Source organism: Entelurus aequoreus, linkage group LG08 (genome assembly GCF_033978785.1).
Source record: "Entelurus aequoreus isolate RoL-2023_Sb linkage group LG08, RoL_Eaeq_v1.1, whole genome shotgun sequence".
NCBI classification, from domain to species: Eukaryota; Metazoa; Chordata; class Actinopteri; order Syngnathiformes; family Syngnathidae; genus Entelurus; species Entelurus aequoreus.
In genome coordinates, this window is record NC_084738.1 from 18,908,936 (window position 1) to 18,931,940 (window position 23,005).

Consider the following 23,005-nt stretch of genomic DNA (forward strand, 5'->3'; position numbering starts at 1 on the left):
GGGGGGGTCGCACTAGCCACTTTAGCCACCAGACGACAGTAGAGTGTTGGATATCGTAAAATGTGTTTTGTGGCAATTCCAACTTTGACCGCCGTGTCAGTTGCTATGCAGAGTGGCGCTTTCCGTCCTTTTCAGCAGACTGCATTGCAAAAGTGATTACCGTATTTCCTTGAATTGGCGCCGGGGCGGTAGTTAATTTAAAACCTGTTCTCACTACGGCGCTTTCGAAAGGCATGCGGGATAGGCAAGCATGCGCTAATTATTTTAAAACCCTCATCTCACTCGGACACTTACCAAAGGCATGCGGTAAATTTAGGCCTGCGCTTATGAATTTGAGTGTGATGTAAGGATACCACCATGAAAAGCACATTTAGTAAAAAAAACATTATTATGGTCTTACCTTTACTTATAAATGAAGTGGGGACGGCGTGGCGAAATTGGTAGAGTGGCCGTGCCAGCAATCGGAGGGTTGCTGGTTACTGGGGTTCAATCCCCACCTTCTACCATCCTATAAATAAACATTGATTGATTGATTGATTGATAGTCACGTCCGTTGTGTCCTTGGGCAAGACACTGCACCCTTGCTCCTGATGGGTGCTGGTAGCGCCTTGCATGGCAGCTCCCTCCATCAGTGTGTGAATGTGTATGTGAATGGGTGAATGTGGAAATAGTGTCAAAGCGCTTTGAGTACCTTGAAGGTAGAAAAGCGCTATACAAGTATAACCCATTTATCATTTAAGTCCATGCGCAGCTCCTTCTGAAAGCATCGATAACTTGTTTATAGAAGTCTTCCTTATCTTTCTTCAGTTTTAAAAGTCTCTCTGTCTCGATGGAGATATTCCTTTGATTATTACCTCCTGCTTCGATTGAAAGTCCAGTTTAGAAAACTGTTTTATTTTAGATATGTAATCCTCCATGTTAAAAGTGCAAGCAAACGATCGCTGCTCACTCTTGCTGCTTGTTGTCTTCTTCTGCAGCCTAGTACCGGTAGTCGCAAGAAGGATCACTAGTGCCCTCTACCGCCAGGAGGCGGGAGTAATTTAATGACTCATATTTGACACACGCAGATACGGTATATTAATAAAACATAGCTGCTTACTGTTCTTTTTAGCATATTCAATAGCTTGGACCTTAAATCCTACTGAATAGCTCTTAATCTTCTTCCCTTTATGCGATTTCAAATGATTTAAATCAGCCTCCTCCATTTTTAAAATGATGACAGGGGAAGTGTCACTCGTGACATGACGAGTTTGACCCGGCAGAAGTTCTAGCCATATGCTAATTATTTTGCGAAACGAGTTTGACCCGGCGAAAATTCTAGACATGCGCTAATAAAAATAATATTTTGCGAAATGAGTTTGACCCGGCGTTAATTCTGAGCCGGCGGTAATGCCAAGCATGCGCTAATTATTTTGCGAAACGATTCAAGCAATTCGAGGACATACGGTAACCCCGCCTTTGATTGATTGAAACTTTTATTAGTAGATTGCACAGTACAGTACATATTCCGTACAATTGACCACTAAACGGTAACACCCGAATAAATTGTTCAACGTTGTTTAAGTCGGGGTCCACGTTAATCAATTCATGGTAAGTGCTAAGTTCCCTGACCGGGAATCGAACCCGGGCCGCGGCGGTGAGAGCGCCGAATCCTAACCACTAGACCACCAGGGATGACCACTAGACCACCAGGGAACTAACTTTCTCCCTTCCCTACTGTATTACTATTACTATGCTAGGACAAGCGCAGGGTTACAGTGTATATGTAAAAAGTGCACAATAGTGCTTTTAGAGAAACATAGCTGGTGAGCATTCAAGCTCCAGACACACAAAACATACTAAAAACAATTTAAACTATCTTCTTTCTATTTAACTAATAGCAAATTATATATCAGTATTTTTGTCAGGCTTTTCCTCGGCGGGTCAGCTGCATGCATCGGCGCCCCGAGCACCCACGGACAATGCCGAGCACCCACGTGGAATTGATGGCAAATTCTTTCTCACCACTCAGCAAAAACCGTGCATGCTCAGGCCCCTTCTACACTAAGGTTATCCTGAGTGTTTAAAACCCCGCCCCCTCCTCCGTCTGCTGGCGCAACGCGACCTAGTACGCATGCGTAAAAAATGCACACGTCATAGTCACCTCCAGTGTTGCTTTGTGTGCAAGTTCTTAAAATAATGTAACTTATCTGAACAATATCCAGTGTTGTGGTATTTCAACTAACTAGAATCCAGTGTGCTGTGGGGCCCTATTGTAATGAATCACACCTGAGCTATCATAAATTAATCAAATCTTTAATGGGCATGTGAAAGTATACAATGTGACTAAGAAAATTTTACATCAATCAACCTAGGGATGTAGATATCTGGTCAGGACACTCAATCAATCAATCAATCAATCAATGTTTATTTATATAGCCCTAAATCACAAGTGTCTCAAAGGGCTGTACAAGCCACAACGACATCCTCGGTACAGAGCCCACATACGGGCAAGGAAAACTCACCCCAGTGGGACGTCAATGTGAATGACTATGAGAAACCTTGGAGAGGACCGCATATGTGGGTAACCCCCCCCCCCCCTCTCTCTAGGGGAGACCGAAAGCAATGGATGTCGAGTGGGTCTGACATAATATTGTGAAAGTCCAACACATCAGCGAAAGTCCAGTCCATAGTGGGGCCAGCAGGAACCATCCCGAGCGGAGACGGGTCAGCAGCGTAGAGATGTCCCCATCTGATGGACAGGCTAGCGGTCCACCCCGGGTTTAGAGCAGAGTAGAAAAGAAAAGAAAAGAAACGGCAGATCAACTGGTCTAAAAAGGGAGTCTATTTAAAGGCTAGAGTATACAAATTAGTTTTAAGATGAGACTTAAATGCTTCTACTGAGGTAGCATCTCTAACTTTTACCGGGAGGGCATTCCATAATATTGGAGCCCGAATAGAAAACGCTCTATAGCCCGCAGACTTTTTTTGGGCTCTGGGAATCACTAATAAGCCGGAGTTCTTTGAACGCAGATTTCTTGCCGGGACATATGGTACAATACAATCGTCAAGATAGGCAGGAGCTTGACCGTGTAGTATTTTATACGTAAGTAGTAAAACCTTAAAGTCGCATCTTAGGTGCACAGGAAGCCAGTGCAAGTGAGCCAGTATAGGCGTAATATGATCAAACTTTCTTGTTTTTGTCAAAAGTCTAGCAGCCGCATTTTGTACCATCTGTAATCTTTTAAATAAAACGTTACAGTAATCGAGACGAGATGTAACGAACGCATGGATAATGATCTCAGCATCGCTTGTGGACAAAATGGGACGAATTTTAGCGATATTACGGAGATGAAAGAAGGCCGTTTTAGTAACATTCTTAATGTGCGACTCAAACGAGAGAGTTGGGTCGAAGATAATACCCAGATTCTTTACCGAGTCGCCTTGTTTAATTGTTTGGTTGTCAAATGTTAAGGTGGTATTATTAAATAGATGTCGGTGTTGAGCAGGACCGATAATCAGCATTTCCGTTTTCTTAGCGTTGAGTTGCAAAAAGTTAGCGGACATCCATTGTTTAATTTCATTAAGACACGCCTCCAGCTGACTACAATCCGGCGTGTTGGTCAGCTTTAGGGGCATGTAGAGTTGGGTGTCATCAGCATAACAGTGAAAGCTAACACCGTACTTGCGTATGATGTCACCTAGCGGCAGCATGTAAATACTAAAGAGTGCAGGGCCAAGAACCGAACCCTGGGGAACTCCGCACGTTACCTTAACATAGTCCGAGGTCACATTGTTATGGGAGACACACTGCATCCTGTCAGTAAGATAAGAGGTAAACCAAGACAAGGCTAAGTCTGTCATCCCAATACGCGTTTTGATACGCTCTAATAAAATATTATGATCAACAGTATCGAAAGCGGCGCTAAGATCAAGAAGCAGCAACATAGATGAAGCATCAGAATCCATCGTTAGCAATAGATCATTAGTCATTTTTGCAAGGGCTGTCTCCGTAGAGTGATTTGCCCTGAAACCGGACTGAAAAGGTTCACAGAGATTGTTAGACGCTAAGTGTTCATTTAGCTGCTGTGCTACAATTTTTTCGAGGATTTTCGAGATAAACGGAAGGTGGGACACCGGCCGGTAGTTTACCAGGAGATCAGGATCGAGGTTAGGTCTTTTGAGTAGAGGATGAATAACCGCTTTTTTGAATGCTAGGGGAACAGTGCCAGAGGAAAGTGATAAGTTTATCATATTTAACACTGATGGACCTAGTAATACAAAAAGCTCCTTGATAAGTTTCCCAGGAATTGGGTCAAGTAAACATGTTGTTTGTTTTGTCCCATTTACACATTTTGACAATTCCTCCAATGTTATTTCATCAAAGAGAGAGAAACTATTTTGGAGGGCGGTATCCGTCGTATATACAGTCGTATCTGTGTTAATAGAACCCAGTTGTAGCTGAGATGCATTGTCTTTAATCTCTTTTCTAATGACTTCAATTTTCTTATTAAAGAAATTCATAAAGTCATCTGCTGAGTGGGTGGAGCTACTGGGAGGAGTCCCTTGTTGGGTTAGCGATGCTACTGTACTAAACAGAAATTTAGGATCATTTTTGTTGAGGTGGATGAAATTTGAGTAATATTTAGCTTTAGCTGAGGTAAGCATGCGTTTATAAGTTATTAAACTATCACACCATGCTTGATGGAAAACCTCAAGTTTAGTCGCACGCCATTTGCGTTCCAGCTTTCTACATGATAATTTCTGGGCTTTAGTTTCTTCTGTAAACCATGGGGTACGCCTTTTAGGGGCCCTTTTTAGCTTTAGCGGTGCTACAATATCAATGGTGTCGCGCAGGTCGTCATTAAAGTTGTTAGTGAGGTTATCAATAGAGCCCACATAATTTGGGAATGGTGCCATTACCGAAGGCAGTAGGTCAGTAAGAGTCGTCGTTGTGGGAGCATTAATGGTGCGGCTGCTATAGTAGTTACCGTATTTCCTTGAATAGCCGCAGGGGCGTTAATTAATTTAAAACCTCCTGTCACACCTGCGTTTACCGGAAACCGGCGGGATGGCCGTGCATGCGGTAATTATTTTAAAACCTCTTCTCACTCCGGCGTTTACCAAAAGGAATCCATAAAATTTAGGCGTGCGCTTTGAGTGTGATGTAAGCATACCATCATGAAAAGCACATTTAATTAAAAAAAACGTTATTATGGTCTTACCTGTACTTATAAATGGAGTCCATTTGCAGCTCCTTCTGACCAAAAGCATCGATAACTTGTTTATAGAAGTCTTCCTTATTTTCTTTCTTCAGTTTTAAAAGTCTCTGTTTCGATGGAGATATTCCTTTAATTATTACCTCCTGCTTCGATTGAAAGTCCAGTTTAGAAAACTGTTTTATTTTATGTATGTAATCCTCCATTTTAAAAGTTCAGGCAGAGGACAGAAAAAAAAATCTCTTGCTGCGTGTGTTCACTTCTTCTGCAGTACCGGAAGTCGCAAGAAGGATCACTAGCGCGGCAGCGCCCTCTACCACCAGGAGGCGGGAGTCATTTAATGACTTATACAGTATTTCACACACGCAGCTACGGTATATTAATAAAACATAGCTGCTTACTGTTCTCTTTAGCATACTGTACAGGTATTCAATAGCTTGGACCTTAAATCCTACTGAAAAGCTCTTTATCTTTTTTCCTTTGTGCGATTGTAAACTACTGAAAGCAGTTTCCTCCATTTTGAAAATGAGGACAGATGCGTCACTCGTGACGTAACGAATTTGACCCGGTGGAAGTTCTAGCCATATGGTAAATATTTTGCGAAACGAGTTTGACCCGGCGAAAATTACAGACATGCGATAATAAAATTAATATTTTGCGAAACGAATTTGATCCAGCTTCAATAATAAACCGGCGATAAGGCCAAGCATGCGTTAATTATTTTGAGAAACGAGTTTGACCCGGCAGTAATTCTAGACGTGCGAATACTATATTCCCTGCGCCAATTCAAGGAAATACGGTATTATTATTATTATTAGTTTGTTGACAATGAGTCAGAACTTCAAATTTTATAAGGTAATGATCGGACATTACTTTAGTGTACGGGAGTATCGTAACTTTAGAGGTGGTGACACCCCTGACAAGCACTAGATCTATCGTATTACCGTTGCGATGCGTGGGTTCATTTATTATTTGTGTAAGACCACAGCTATCAATTATAGTCTGGAGCGCCACGCATGGAGGGTCCGATGGGGTATTCATATGGATATTAAAGTCCCCCATTATGATTATATTGTCGGCGTGCGTCACTAGATCAGCAACAAACTCTGAGAATTCACTGATGAAGTCCGAATAGGGCCCAGGGGGGCGGTAGATAACAGCCAGGTGGAGAGGCAGCGGTGTGACAAACATCAAAGTGAGCACCTCAAACGAGTTATATTTATTATTTAGGTTAGGTGTAAGATTATAGTTTTCATTGTATATTAGTGCGACACCCCCTCCCCTTTTAAGAGGTCGGGCAACATGTGTATTGGTATAGTTAGGAGGAGATGCCTCATTTAGCGCAAACAAATCGTGTGGTTTGAGCCAGGTCTCGGCGAGACCAACGACGTCAAGTTTGTTGTCTCTAATGACTTCATTAACTAATAACGTTTTGGAAGATAATGATCTTATGTTTAAAAAGCCCATATTACAGGTAGTGGGCTGTTTTGAGGATTGTTTGTTGAAATTATCCGAAGTAGCAATATTAATAATGTTGCGTTTATTATGCGTATTGCACTTTAAATAGTTTCGACCATATCTAGGAATTGATATGATGGGGATATTCAGATTGTTTGCTTGATGTTGCGATAAACTGAACGCATCATAGTTAGCTACCTCAGTACAATGTATGTCTGCCTCTGACACGGTCACAAAAGAAAAAACATTATGTGAGTTGTGTTTTATTCGTGCAGGGATTATCCAGCCTGACGCCGGCTAGTTCTAGTTTAAATGGCTAAATAATTATTCGTTTAAGGGGTTATCCGGCTTAGTGTAGACATAGCCTCAGAAAAGTAGCGTCAGATTTACCACCCGTCCGAGCACCCACTGGCCTATGGCTGCATGAATGGTTTCAGCTTTGTTTTAGCGCCTGATGCCCTTCTTAATAAAATTAGATATATATATATATATATATATATATATGTATGTGTATATATATGTATGTGTATATATATATATATATATATATATATATATATATATATATATATATATATATATATATATATATATATATATATATACATACATATATATATATATATAAATAAAAAATATGCGCAATTAAAAAGTAAAAAAAAAAAAAGTTAATATTACTCTTTATTCAAAAAAAGATTTCACAAATTGTGTATTTTTTTAAACCAAAGATGTATTTAAAAACTCTAATTACATTTAGTAATTGATTCTCCTATCAAATAAAATGTATATGTATTATTATCATATTTTATCATTTCTAATTATAATTAAAAAAAAATTATTAAATTGAAAGTTCTATATAAAAAAAATGGTCTTCTTGAATGCTCTTAATGCTGAAGAATAAATTGTTGTCGTTTTTTTTTTTTTTTTAGCCACAGTCAGACACAGGCAAACAAAAGAAGAAAAAAGCCTGACTGCCTTATCATCAACAATAATGTAAATATAAATGCAACAGTAATTATTTACAATTTTTCAATATTTAAATAACAGTAGAAAATATTTGTTTTTTCTTACTGTCTGAGTACAGACAGAATAACTATTGATAAAGAAACTTATTATTATTATTATTTTCATACAGTATTTTATTGATTTCAATTATTACAATTAAAGATAAATTAAGTCAATATAAATATCATATTGTTTCATTTCTAATCATATTAATGACGTTTTTAATTTAATTTAAAATTCTTAAAATATGTCATTTGTCCTGTTGGATGCTATTAAAGTGGTAGAATGTAATGTTTTAGTTTTTTTTAGCCACAATTAGAGACAGGCAAAAAAAAAAAAAAAAAAGCCTGAACGGTCAAATTGTGGAAAATGATACCAATGATGAGGAAATTATGTGAATGTTTTCTTTATGACATTGATGAACATACGTATGAATCAGTGGCGGGCCGTGCGTTTCCCACCTACGCCTTCAGTGATGTCCGACTTCAATGATTACCTCTCAAAATACCATCATTGATGTCACCACATGACCATTGCTGGAGAAATACTGTACAGGATCACATTTACTGAGCATTGACGCACATCAACAGTGTACAAAACGGGTTATTTTCTGGCGCATTTAAAAATCTATTAAAACGCATCAGCAATTAAAACACATCTTATGTGGTACTGTCAAAATTAAAATTGCAAAAAACATATTGTCCCCGTTCACTTAAAGAGCACAGTCTCCCACTTTGTTGATTCTGAAAGCATCTGGCAGATTTGGTACAGCATGGCAACATAAGCCAGCTGGATTCTGATTGGATACAAACTAAAACTAAAAACAACAGCGCTGAAACGAGCATAATATGACATGAAGAGAATATGAATACTTTTAGATATTTAGGGAAAGTAAATTTAAAAATAATTGTATCTTTAATTATGACGATGATTTCTGGTTATATTAGGCCAGCAGAGAAGGCACACCACTGGTATGAATGTTCCATGTGTTTGATTCGTGATACTATGTGACATACATAAGACATAAAGAAGGGAATGTACAGAGTTAAGTCATGTGATACGAACTGCAAGAATGGAATTGTAATGAGAGAAGACCGGAGAGACCACTGGGATGTAATTACCCTTGTTCATCCTAAGATACGGCTAAATATAAATACTGTGTATATTGATCATTGTTCATTATGATAGTAGTATTTGATGCTATCCTTTGGTTTAGTTATCAACCAAGCATGAAAATCTTCTGTTATAGATTTGTTGTGAAATAAACCCTGCAAAATCTTCTGGAATTGAGTTGATAACGCGCCCTCTACGATCTTCTCAGCCTTTTCAAGTGCAGGCGGACAAATGTCTTAAAGGACTTGACACGTGTTATCATCAACAGTAAATATACAGTACAGGCCAAAAGATTGGACACACCTTCTCATTTCAATGTGTTTTCTTTATTTTCATGACTATTTACATTGTAGATTGTCACTGAAGGCATCAAAACTATGAATGAACACATGTGGAGTTATGTACTTAACAAAAAAAGGTGAAATAACTGAAAACATGTTTTATATTCTAGTTTCTTCAAAATAGCCACCCTTTGCGCTGATGTTTTTTTTCGCACACTCTTGGCATTCTCTCGATGGGCTTCAAGAGGTAGTCACCTGAAATGGTTTTCACTTCACAGGTGTCATAGTTTTCATGCCTTCAGTGACAATCTACAATGTAAATAGTCATGAAAATAAAAAAAAACGCATTGAATGAGGAGAAGGTGTGTCCAAACTTTTGGCCTGTACTGTATATGCAACAATAATTATTTACAATCTATCAACATTTAAATAATAGTAAAAAGTGGCTTTTTTTTGGCTTACTGTCTTTGAGTGCAAAGAAAAGCACTATTATAAAAGAAGTATCTTTATTATTTTATTATTTTCAATTGTTTAAAAAATACATTTATTTTAAATATGAAATAATGATTAATTTAAAAACAATAGAAATTAAAAATGAATATTACTAACACACATGTAAATCGAAATAAGAAATATTAAAAAGTAAAAATTGTGTAACGCCGGGGGACATCTTTGGATTTGACCTTTGACCTTGGCCACCTGGACCACCTCCTGTCAGTCAGGTGTCGTTAAAAATCTTTCGCAAAAGAGACTCAAAAGAGCCACATTCCACCCACTTCTGCACATTAATGTGTCCTCCATAATGCAGGCTTGCGTGCTTGCTGGAATCCCAAGGCCTCATGTGTGATGTGTGAGGTGTCACACACACACACACACACACACACACACACACACACACACACACACACACACACACACACACACACACACACACACACACACACACACACACACACACGCATGCACACGCACACACACACATTTTCTTGTATTTGTTACCTTCTTGAGACCTCTGTAAAATACCTACCTCTTTAAGACCACCCTTTGTATACATACTATGCAAAGATAAAAAACTTGTTGTGAAAAATGAGTTGGAATTTTACAAGAAAACGGTCACAGTTTCACAAGAAAAACTTAGAATTTTGTAAATGCATGTGAAAACTTTACAAGGAAAACTCAACATTTGTGCAATATTATTGATAAAAGTTGGAATTGTACTCAATAATAGTCACAATTTTACAAGAAAAGCTTAACATTTTGGCAATTTTATGAAAAGCCGTAATTTTACTCGACAAAAGTCACAATTTTATAAGAAAACTTTAACATTTTGGCGATATTATAATAATAATCTGAATTTTTACTTGGCAAAATTACGACAAAAGTCTTAATTTTACTCAAAAATGTCACTATTTTACAAGGACAACAAAGAAATTGGCAATATCGTGATACAAGTCAGAATTTTATATGACAATCGTTGCCATTTTACATTAAAAAGCAACAATCGTACGTAAAAAAGTAATTTTACGAGAAAAAATTGCAATATTACAGAAACAGAAAGAATATGAGAAATTGTTCCCAATTTTATAAGAAAAAAGTCGACAGAGAAAAAGACCACTTTTAGTTCATTTATTTTTTTTATTTATTTTTTGTTTGTGATTGTTTTTTAATCTTCATCACTTACTTCAAGTTATTACAGTATGTCTCTATATACATATTTATAAATTTTTTTAAAATCAATTTTGGCCAAAGGGGGCGCATTTCAATTTCTTACACACATTTGTTATTACATATGTTGGCCAGAGGGGGAGCACTTCAAATTTTTACACACATTTGTTATTACATATGTTGGCCAGAGGGGGAGCACTTTTAAAACCGACACACAGTCAATTTGAAAAATCCCTAATTTTGATAGATTTCACCACCAGGGGTGCAAATGAGATCTATATTTTTTGTTTTTTTGTTACGTGCTTAAGGCCGATGACAAACGAGTCACGGACCACAGATGGCATCTGTGCCGCACTTTGGGCAACCCAGCTGTAGAACCTAACTGTTAATGGCCACTATAGTCTTAGTACCGTAGTGTATTTGTTCAGCCTATGGTCACATATGGGACGCGGGTTGTCTTACGTCAGCACCGGAAGTCGTAAAAATCAGCTGTTCGCCTGGCGGGTTTTTTCGGGCATGAATAGGGAAGTCCTTCTTTAGCTTGTCTTATCATATATTGCTGCCTTTGCACCTGTCAATGTTTACTTTTGTATGCACATTAAATCAACAACAAAAATCCTGACTTTGGAGCAATGTTCACAGACTCTAGTATTTGGCTCTCTATAAGATGCAATGGTTTTTCCGTATTGGGACCATGATTTCGGTCCTAACTTGTTCACCGGTCCTCATATGGAAGGTACTTTTCCTTGTTGATGTCTCAAGAAGGGTAGAAATACAAGAACCGCCCCCCAACCCCACACACACACACATACACATACACGCACACACACACACGTCTAGCACACTTCCTGCAACACTCCTCCTCCACAACTGATTGACTGAGAGCTGGGTGATGTTTCTGGCAGCCAGGTGGTTCAGCCAACGTGTGAGGCCTCCATTATTGGCATTGGCGCGTCTGGACCAACATCACAGAAATATTCAAAAGATTCTGGCATGTCAATCATCACTTTCCAATGTGTCTTCTCCTCCCCACCCCCCCCCCCCCCCCCCTCATTCTCTCCTGCTCTTTTTGGCACCTCCTTGTATCTGCTATCATTAGAGCAATGCTGAGATGGAAGCGGCACGGCAGAGGAATGGGGAACACTTTGATGTTGCACGCTTTCACACAGGCAAATAACGCACTTTGATTTTCCTTCTCTCTCAAAACGTGAGGCCCCTAACATAGATTTGCACACACATGCTGTCAGAAATGAGGCTGTGAGTTGTCAGCTTCCCTGGCACACACTGTGTGTGTGCGTGTGTGTGTGTGTGTGTGTGTGTGTGTGTGACTTTTATATGAGAAAAGTTGTCGACGAGGATGACGAGCGAATGCCCGTCCTGTTTGATTTGCTCACCGAGATAAATGCCTGTTTGCATCTACAGAAAATATAATGAATTCATAAAACACTGTGATGAGCGCAGCTGTCTCCAGCATCTGACGTGCAATCTGAGAGATGATGCCTCAGGAGCGTGGACCATTCCTCCACTCTTTGTGTGTGCATGTGGGTGTGTGTTTTGATGCACAATAGGGTGCTTATTGGAACAACAGTCAATTTAATGTCCAGCAACTAAAACATCAATTTAATGAATACATGAATGAATAAAAAGATGAATGTTGCATTTTTACTATTATAATATTGTTAATATGGTAAAACATACATTATTAATATTAAGATTATTTTTTCCATATTTTTTCAACTTACAAATTATTGGTATGATAACATTTTTAAATTTATATAATAATAATTATTATATTTATTATATTATTATTATTATTATTATTATTATTATTATATATTAAGCAATATACATGACACAATGAAATACACATATTTCATAAAGTATAAACATACGTCTGGTATTTGTATATATTTTTTCCATATTTTTTGAACTTACACATTATTGGTATGATAACTTTTTTAAATTTATATAATTATTATTATTATATTTATTATATATATTATTATTATTATATATTAAACAATATACATGATACAATAAAATACACGTTATTTCATAAAGTATAAACATACGTCTGGTATTTGTATATATTTTTTCCATATTTTTTGAACTTACACATTATTGGTATGATAACTTTTTTAAATGTATATAATTATTATTATTATATTTATTATATATATTATTATTATTATATATTAAACAATATACATGATACAATAAAATACACATTATTTCATAAAGTATAAACATACGTCTGGTATTTGTATATATTTTTTCCATATTTTTTGAACTTACACATTATTGGTATGATAACTTTTTTAAATTTATATAATTATTATTATTATATTTATGATATATATATATTATTATTATTATATATTAAACAATATACATGATACAATAAAATACACATTATTTTATAAAGTATAAACATATGTCTGGTATTTGTATATAATTTTTCCATATTTTTTCAACCTACACATTATTGGTATGATAACTTTTTTAAATTTATATCATTATTATTATTATTATTATATTTATTATTTATTATTGTAATATTTATTATCTATTATTATTATTATTATATATTAAACAATATACATGATACAATAAAATACACGTTATTTCATAAAGTATAAAAATACGTCTGGTATTTGTATATAATTTTTTTGTTAATATTATTCACAACAATTTTTGTTTTAACTCTACAATGAAATGAGGGCTGTAAGTAAGTAAGTAAGTAAGTAAGTAAGTACATTTTATTTATAAAGCGCTTTTCACAGATAAAATCACAAAGCGCTGTACAAAACATAGGTGAAGTAAAATAACAATTAAATAAAAAGGGGCAACATCATAAAAAGGATACAAAGTGGATTATAAAATGATAGTTAAAAGGTGCATTAACTAAAAGCTTTACTAAAAAGAGAAGTTTTCAAATGTTTCTTGAAAGTTTCAACACAGTCAAGATCACGGAGGGACTGGTGCAAATTGTCGAGTGATTAGGATTAAATATAATAAATAACGTGTATTCTCTTTGCACATATAATATGATTTTTGGTTCCTAAATTAAGCATTTTCAAGCATCAACATGGCTAAATGGTCTGTGTTGGCCCTGCAACTTGTCCAGGGTGTACCCCGCCTTGCGCCCGAATGCAGCTGGGATAGACTCCAGCACCCCCGCGACCCTGAGAGGGACAAACGGTAAAAAATGGATGGATGGATGAACTAAGAATATAAATATTGCACTAGTATTGGCCACTAGAGGAGACCAAACCGATCAGAGCGGGCTGTTCAATATTGTGGCCTCTCATTGGCTAAACCTCAGGCAATAATACTGTATTGATTAAGAGAGTGTAAAGGTGTCTATGGGGTGTTTTTCATGTCTAAATGTCTCTCATAATGATTGATTGATTGATTGATTGAAACGTTTATTAGTAGATTGCACAGTACAGTACATATTCCGTACAATTGACCACTAAATGGTAACACCCGAATAAGTTTTTCAACTTGTTTAAGGCGTGGTCCATGTTAATCAATTCATGGTAACCAACATGCGCTTAAAAGGTTTTAATTCACCATTTACGGTTCGGAATATCATCAAAAGGTTCAGAGAATCTGAAGAAATCGATGATATTACAGACCTTTGATTCCTCAGGCGGTACTGAATTAAAAAGCGACATCAGTGTGTAAAGGATATCACCAGATGGACTCAGGAACACTTCGGAAAATCACTGTCAGTAACTACAGTTTGTCGCTACATCTGTAAGTACAAGTTAAAACTCTACTATGCAAAGCGAAAGTCATTTATCAACAACACCCGGAAACGCCGCCGGCTTCGCTGGGCCCGAGCTCATCTAAGATGGACTAATGCAAAGTGTAAACGTGTTCTGTGGTCTGACGAGTCCACATTTCAAATTGTTTTTGGAAACTGTGGATGTTGTGTCCTCCGGAACAAAGAGGAAAAGAACCATACGGATTGTTATAGGCGCAAAGTTCAAAAGCCAGCATCTGTGATGGTATGGGGGTGCATTAGTGCCCAAGGCATGGGTAACTTACACATCTGTGAAGGCACCATTAATGCTGAAAGGTACATACAGGTTTTGGAGCAACATATGTTGCCGTCCAAGCAACGTTGTCATGGACGCCCCTGCTTATTTCAGCAAGACAATGCCAAGCCACGTGTTACAATTGCGTGGTTTTATAGTAAAAGAGTTTGGGTACTAGACTGGCCTGCCTGTAGTCCAGACCTGTCTCCCATTGAAAATGTGTGGCGCAATATGAAGCCTAAAATACGACCCCGGACTGTTGAACAACTTAAGCTGTACATCAAGCAAGAATGGGAAATAATTCCACCTGAAAACCTTCAAAAATTGGTCTCCTCAGTTCCCAAACGTTTACTGAGTGTTGTTAAAAGGAAAGGCCATGTAACACAGTGGTAAAAATGCCCCTGTGACTGATTGGCACCTGGCCACACCTGGTGTCAATCAGTAGGCTGCTACTTATACCTGCCTTGCCCTCCAGTCAGGGCTGGAGTATTGTTTGCTGTATGCTGTGGACTGCCTGTTTCTCGAATGCTGTGAGCTATTCCCTGGATCCTGACTCCTGTCCCTGTTTGCTGTTTCCTGGTTTCTGGTTCGTGTTTTCCTTGCTTTTTTTTTTTTTAACATTGAAACAATGTTTTCTTGTACCAAGCCTGTCATCTCTGCATCTTGGGGTTCGTAACCACCATTTCATGACTATATATATATATATATATATATGATTATTTTAACATATTTAATCACAAAAAATGTAGCTCTTTTACCATACAAAAACCAGGCCTGTCAAATGATTAGGATTTATTTACTGTCATTAAACATGCACACAAAAATACAGGGTAACAAAATGTGGTTTAACATCCAATGTTGAAGTGCATTATCTTGTATTTTATAAAGAATAAATAATTTGAGTATTCGGAAATATACACTACCGTTCAAAAGTTTGGGGTCACATTGAAATGTCCTTATTTTTGAAGGAAAAGCACTGTACTTTTCAATGAAGATAACTTTAAACTAGTCTTAACTTTAAAGAAATACACTCTATACATTGCTAATGTGGTAAATGACTATTCTAGCTGCAAATGTCTGGTTTTTGTTGCAATATCTACATAGGTGTATAGAGGCCCATTTCCAGCAACTATCACTCCAGTGTTCTAATGGTACAATGTGTTTGCTCATTGGCTCAGAAGGCTAATTGATGATTACAAAACCCTTGTGCAATCATGTTCACACATCTGAAAACAGTTTAGTTCGTTACAGAAGCTACAAAACTGACCTTCGTTTGAGCAGATTGAGTTTCTGGAGCATCACATTTTTGGGGTGAATTAAACGCTCAAAATGGCCAGAAAAAGAGAACTTTCATCTGAAACTCGACAGTCTATTCTTGTTCTTAGAAATGAAGGCTATTCCACAAAATTGTTTGGGTGACCCCAAACTTTTGAACGGTAGTGTACAAACTAGATGTAATGTATAGAGCACAGGTGTCAAACAAACTCAATGCCCCGGGGCCAAATCTGGCCTGCCAGATGTGGCGCGCAAAAGCCTGGAAATAATATGTGTTAATAAAATGCTTAATCTTTTCTTACTAAATATATTTGTTCTTTCCATTTTGACATTAAAAATCATGTACTGCATGCAATTGCATATCTTTTAAAATTCAATATTATCAAAAAGAAAATATTATGTTATGTATTCCAAAAATATTTTTTGTTAAAATAAGTTAAATACTGTACTTAAATATCTGCTTAACTTACGATTACAAAACAATTTATCAATGAAATTGTAGACTGTGAAATTGACAATAGATTTTACAGTTAAATTCCAACGACTTAATTTTTTACCGTAAAATCGACTTTGGTACATTTTTTCCATATACAATAAGACACTAAAACATGAAAAAACCAACAAAAACACAAGATTTTACGGTAAAAAAAACCCAACCTGGCAGCTCTGTTGCTTGAATATTACCGCTAAAAACAGTGGTATTGTTTTTCCATTTATAATATTTTTTTATATTCTGTAAAAAATCACTGGTTTTCCTGTAAAATTCTAGTGCCAGTTTTTAAAGTCAAATATTTTATTTTGTTTGCAATTTATGTAAAAATATATATTGTTTATGTATTATATATATACATGTATATTCATATATTACTCATTGTTAAAAGCGGCCCTCTGAGGGTAAAAATAACTGCCATGTGGCCCTCAATGAAAACGAGTTTGACACCCCTGGTATAGAGCAGTGTTTATCAACCACTGTGCGGCGGCACACTAGTGTGCCGTGGGATAATATGCAGACCACAGTGGAAGGCAGCATGCAGGTAAAAAGGTATCTAATGCTTAAACCAAAAATAAACAAAAGGTGAGTGCCCCTAAGAAAAGGCATTTAAGCTTAGAGAAGGTTATGCAGAACAAACTCAAAATAAGTCACGACCTGTCACCGTGACAGTACACCTACTTTGAGACAAGAGCTATATTAATGCATGCTTGGTTATGGTTTAAAGTCATATCCAACAATTGCGACAATGACTTTTTACTGTCAACTGAGTTTCATTTTTTAATGATTTCTGCTGGTGGTGTGCCTCCGCATTTTTTTTTAAACGCAAAAAATGTGCCTTGGCTCAAAAAAGGTTGAACAACACTGGTATAGAGAGTTATATAAATAATATTATTTAAGGTTGTATAAATAAATTAGAGATGTCCGATAATGGCTTTTTTGCCGATATCCGATTTTCCGATATTGTCCAAATATTAATTACCGATTCCGATATCAACCGATACTGATATATACAGTCGTGGAATTTACACATTATTATGCCTAATTTAGTTGTGATGCCCCGCTGGATGCATTAAACAATGTAACAAGGTTTTCCAAAATTAATCAACTCAAGTTATGGATATTGGATATTTATTATTGAAGTCACAAAGTGCATTATTTTTTTTAACATGCCTCAAAACAGCAGCTTGGAATTTGGGACATGCTCTCCTTGAGAGAGCATGAGGAGGTTAAAGTGGGCCGGGTTGGGGGGGCGGGGTTGAGGTGGGGTGGGGGGGGGGGGGGGGTAGCGGGGGGTGTATATTGTAACGTCCCGGAAGAGTTAGTGCTGCAAGGGGTTCTGGGTATTTGTTCTGTTGAGTTTATGTTGTGTTACGGTGCGGATGTTCTCCCGTAATATGTTTGTCATTCTTGTTTGGTGTGGGTTCACAGTGTGGCGCATATTTGTAACAGTGTTAAAGTTGTTTATACGGCCACCCTTAGTGTGACCTGTATGGCTGTTGACCAATTATGCCTCGCATTCACTTGTGTGTGTGAAAAGCCGTAGATATTATGTGGCTGGACTGGCACGCAAAGGCAGTGCCTTTAAGGTTTATTGGCGCTCTGTACTTCTTCTTTTTATTTTTTGAAACCATTACCGATAATTTCCGATATTACATTTTAAAGCATTTATCGGCCGATAATATCGGCAGTCAGATATTATCAGATATCCCTAAAATAAATGCTTAAAATAAGAGTTTTTCAGGGTCTTTGAGGAGCCCGACACAGAAACGTGCTGTATTACAGTGTAACAAAAAAGTCAGTAAGTAGTTTTTTACAGTAAAATATTGGCTGCTCTGTCGCCAGAAACGTACCATAAAAATAACAGTGGTACTGTATTTCAATTTACAGCAATTCTGTGTAAAAAAACAACACTGTAAAGTTTACAGTTCAATTCTGGCAACTTAACTGTGAGAATTTTTTTTACCGTAAAATCTACAATCATTGTTTACACAGTGCATTACTGTAATGGAAAATCAATCAATCAATCAATCAATGTTTATTTATATAGCCCTAAATCACTAGTGTCTCAAAGGGCTGCACGAGCCACAACAACATCCTCGGTTCAAATCAAATCCCACATAAGGATATGACAGTAGCACTTTTATTTCTTTTACCGTAAATTCTACAGATTTCTTTTTTTTTGTACAGTATATCAGTCATGTTTCACAGTTTTAAACCCTTTATTCATACTTGCTCCTAATTTGTGTGTAATGTATATTTCCCCCCATGCAATATTAATAACTCTCGCAAATATTATCCAGCTTCAAATGAAACAAGCTGGTCGCCCCGAGTGGCGCATACTCCCATCTCATCTTTGACTGCTATGATATGTCCTTATGCTCTCCACGTGAGTCGGCAGGTGTCTTTGTGTCTTTCCGCACTGATGCCGACACACCCAGAAACCAGGACTCGGGTGTGGAGGGTCTGCAACGTCCAGGGGGGTTACTGAGTGCTGACACATCAGACGTGTTTTGATTCATGGTGGATGTGAGGCTCGTCTCCAGGCAGCCTTGAGATGAGCCTTGTTATCCTCCTGAGCGAGAGACGCGAGGAGCGCATCCTAATTAGCGCACATCTCCTGGCAGGAGACGAGACGCTGAGTTGTTTCTGCACTCGTCCAAAAAAAAAAACAATCCCGGTGGTCCGACAGACAGACAGCAGCCAGACACAGAAGATTATAGCACTTACAAATGACCTCTATTGAATGCAATCTATATGGAGCTGAATGTGGTGTTGTTGCCATGTACTGCAAGAATGTGTGTACGTGTATCAAAGGGCGTTTATTTTCTTATTTTATTTGCGGCAGCTATTTGGGATCTTGATAAACAAACCATCATTTTATTTGGAGGTCCAATGTAGAGACTTTTATTTTAATCCGGCAGATGGCAGATAACCATTATGGCACCACTAATACAGTGCAATTCTGCGCAGTGTCCATGCAGGTAGTGAGTGTGCCATACACTCACTACCTGCGTTTCCGTTGCGGTTTTGCGTAAAATTAAAAACAATACTTCTAAAATTGTGGACAAAGTGCATTTGCGACTTGTGGATGTTTTATGTGTTTTATGTCACGAGCCGTAATCCTCGTAAAATCCCACTAAGGAAATGGACGCTTTACGATTCCATGGTTTTGGAGCTGTGATTACAACTGTCGGTGCCGTGATTGCGGATAGAAGACGAAGGCAGCGGATTTTTTGGGAGAGAATTGGCAAGGAGGACTACACGGACGAATTGTGGATTCAAGACCCCCCTGGACATTGTTCGGGAATGTGGATCTCTCCGAGCCTGCAGGTCGCCTTCTATTGCCGGAAGCGAGACCAGGACGACCCTTCAGCCGATTCGGTGTTTAGGTGCTCTGTAAATGCGACAAAAGTGTTTCCATCGTCCTTTTGCAACACGCTTCAATATTCGAAACCACCTCATTAGGGCGTGAAAATGTTTTGGCAATATTTGAGAGGTTTTTCAAATTATGGGTGTTTCCATTACCAGTTCCTTATTTCTAGGGGTAATGGAAACACAGCTACTGGGGCATTATTTACCTAACATTATGTTGTCTGTCTGTGTTGGCTTTGTGATGAGGTGGCGACTTGTCCAGGGTGTACCCCGCTTCCCGCCTGAATGCAGCTGAGATAGGCTCCAGCACCCCCCCGCGACCCCGAAAGGGACAAGCGGTAGAAAATGGATGGATAGTACTTAGGACGGCACATAGATGACGTCATGTTCTGTGCTACTCACCAGAGGGCATATGAACAGCGCACTAAGTGTCAGCTAGTGATTAGTGTGCCAGTTGTCAGCTAGTGATTAGCACACTGTCAGCTAGTGAATAGTGTGCCATTTGTCAACTAGCGATTCGCGCACCGGTGGTCAGCTAGTGATTAAGGCACTAAGTGTCAGCTAACGATTAGTGCACTACGTGTCAGCTAGTGAATAGTGTGCCAGTTGTCAGCTAGTGATTAGCACACTGTCAGCTAGTGAATAGCAGAGGTGGGACCAAGTCATTGCTTTGCAAGTCACAAGTAAGTCTCAAGTCTTTGCCCTCAAGTGTCATGTCTGTGTTCATGTTTTTGTTTGGCCATGTGCTGTTTTGTTTTTTGGACACTTCCTTAGTTCCTGGTTTCACTTCCTGGTTTTGTTTGTCACCATAGCAACCATTAGTTTCACCTGTTCCACGTTTGGACTCACACACACCTGTCTCACGTTTTCACAGTCATGTCATGCACCTGTTCACAGTTAGTCACGCACCTGTTTTCACTTTTCATGTCACTATATAGGCTTTTCTGTTTCTGTTGTTCGTCCTGGCGACATCACACATTCATGCCATGTCCACAGTTCCTTGTCACGTTAGTTCTTGTTTCATCTCTTGTCACGTAAGTTTTTGTTTGTTTAATGTTCATAGTTCTCCGCCATTGTGCGCGCCTTTTGTTTTGTCTAGTCAAGTTTTTTTACCACCACGGGGAGCGCGTCTGGGATCCGCTCCTTGAGGGGGGGGCTAGGGCTGGGAATTGTTCAGTTGGGGTGGGTCAGCATCGTCACGCCAAGCCACAGCCTCCAGCACGACCACCACCACCTGCCTTTCGACCTGCCAAGCCACAGCCACCAGCACGACCCCCACCACCAGTCTTTCGTCACGCCAAGCCACAGCCTCCAGCACGACCCCCACCACCTGTCTTTCGACCTGCCAAGCCACAGCCACCAGCACGACCACCACCACCAGTTTTTCGACCATGCCAAGATCTACCTGCTCCACGCCAAGCGCCACCAGTACCTGCCCCACGCCAAGACCAAAGCCAAGACCAAGACCCGCCAAGTGACCAAGACCAAGACCCGCCAAGTGACCAAGACCAAGACCCGCCAAGTGACCAAGACCAAGACCCGCCAAGTGACCCAAACCAAGACCAAGTCCAAGCACAGCCACACCAAGACCAAGTCCAAGACCAACTACGCCAAGACCAAGACCAACCACGCCGAGTCCAAGACCAAGACCAACCACGCCAAGTCCAAGACCAAGACCAACCACGCCAAGACCAAGTCCAAGACCAAGACCCAGACCCTCGCCAAGACCAAGACCAAGACCCATGCCAAGACCAAGACCCTCGTCAAGACCCGCCACGCCAAGCTTCGCCGCCTGACGCACCACGCCAAGCTTCGCCGCCTGACGCACCACGCCAAGCTTCGCCGCCTGCCACGACAACGCGCCCACCTCCTCGTCGGCCAAGGATGTGGCCTTTCCATGGGCGTCCGCCACGCCAGGTGCGCCGACCTCCTCGTCTGCCACGAATGTGGCCATTCCCAGGTCGCCCACCTCGTCAGGTTCAGCGGCGGTCTACCCGCCGCCGCCACCTGACTCTGCCCCGGTGGATTCGGGGACACCTGGTCTGGCGACCCACCGCCATGTCCCCCTCCCCCCCTCCCATGACTCTTGATCCTGTTTTTTGTTTTTGGACATCTGGGATCTGTCCGTAAGGGGGGGGTTCTGTCATGTCTGTGTTCATGTTTTTGTTTGGCCATGTGCTGTTTTGTTTTTTGGACACTTCCTTAGTTCCTGGTTTCACTTCCTGGTTTTGTTTGTCACCATAGCAACCATTAGTTTCACCTGTTCCACGTTTGGACTCACACACACCTGTCTCACGTTTTCACAGTCATGTCATGCACCTGTTCACAGTTAGTCACGCACCTGTTTTCACTTTTCATGTCACTATATAGGCTTTTCTGTTTCTGTTGTTCGTCCTGGCGACATCACACATTCATGCCATGTCCACAGTTCCTTGTCACGTTAGTTCTTGTTTCATCTCTTGTCACGTAAGTTTTTGTTTGTTTAATGTTCATAGTTCTCCGCCATTGTGCGCGCCTTTTGTTTTGTCTAGTCAAGTTTTTTTACCTCCGCTGTGAGCGCCTTTTGTTTGTACTTTTTTTGAGTTAGAATTAAAAATGTATTTAAATTCACGTCTTGCACGCGCCAATTTTTCATTGCCTTCTGGGAGAACAAACCACGCCATAGACCCAGTCCTGACATCAAGTCTCGAGTCAAGTCCCGAGTCAAGACAGGCAAGTCCCGAGTCAAGTCCAAAGTCAAGACTGGAAAGTCTCAAGTCAAGTCACAAGTCCTGCATTTTGAGTTTCGAGTCCTTTTAACCACAGACTAATATTTTTACACAGATTGTGTATGCTTTTAAACCGCTGTATTTATTTATTAAAACAAGTGCATTTGAAATAGCAGGAAAAAAAATAGTACTGACATTGCAATTCATAATAGCACTATTAACCAGTCATTTTAATAGTTTAAACAATTTTAAACATTTAACTCATTCCTTTACAGAATAAACACATTTGCAAAAACAAGTGCAACTGTACTTATTTGTACAAAAGTGTTAACATTGTATTTCCATGGCATATTGCATTGTAACTAGTTCCACAGCAGTTTCTATTCTGTTC

The 23,005-nt window shown here is 39.0% G+C and overlaps 1 non-coding gene across 1 annotated transcript; it reads right to left on the reverse strand.

Moving 5' to 3' along the window:
• Positions 1-1,602: 1,602 nt before the first annotated feature.
• Positions 1,603-1,674, reverse strand: trnae-cuc (transfer RNA glutamic acid (anticodon CUC)). Its single transcript has one exon. It is a non-coding gene; the product is annotated as a tRNA-Glu (tRNA).
• Between the last annotated feature and the right edge of the window lie 21,331 nt (positions 1,675-23,005).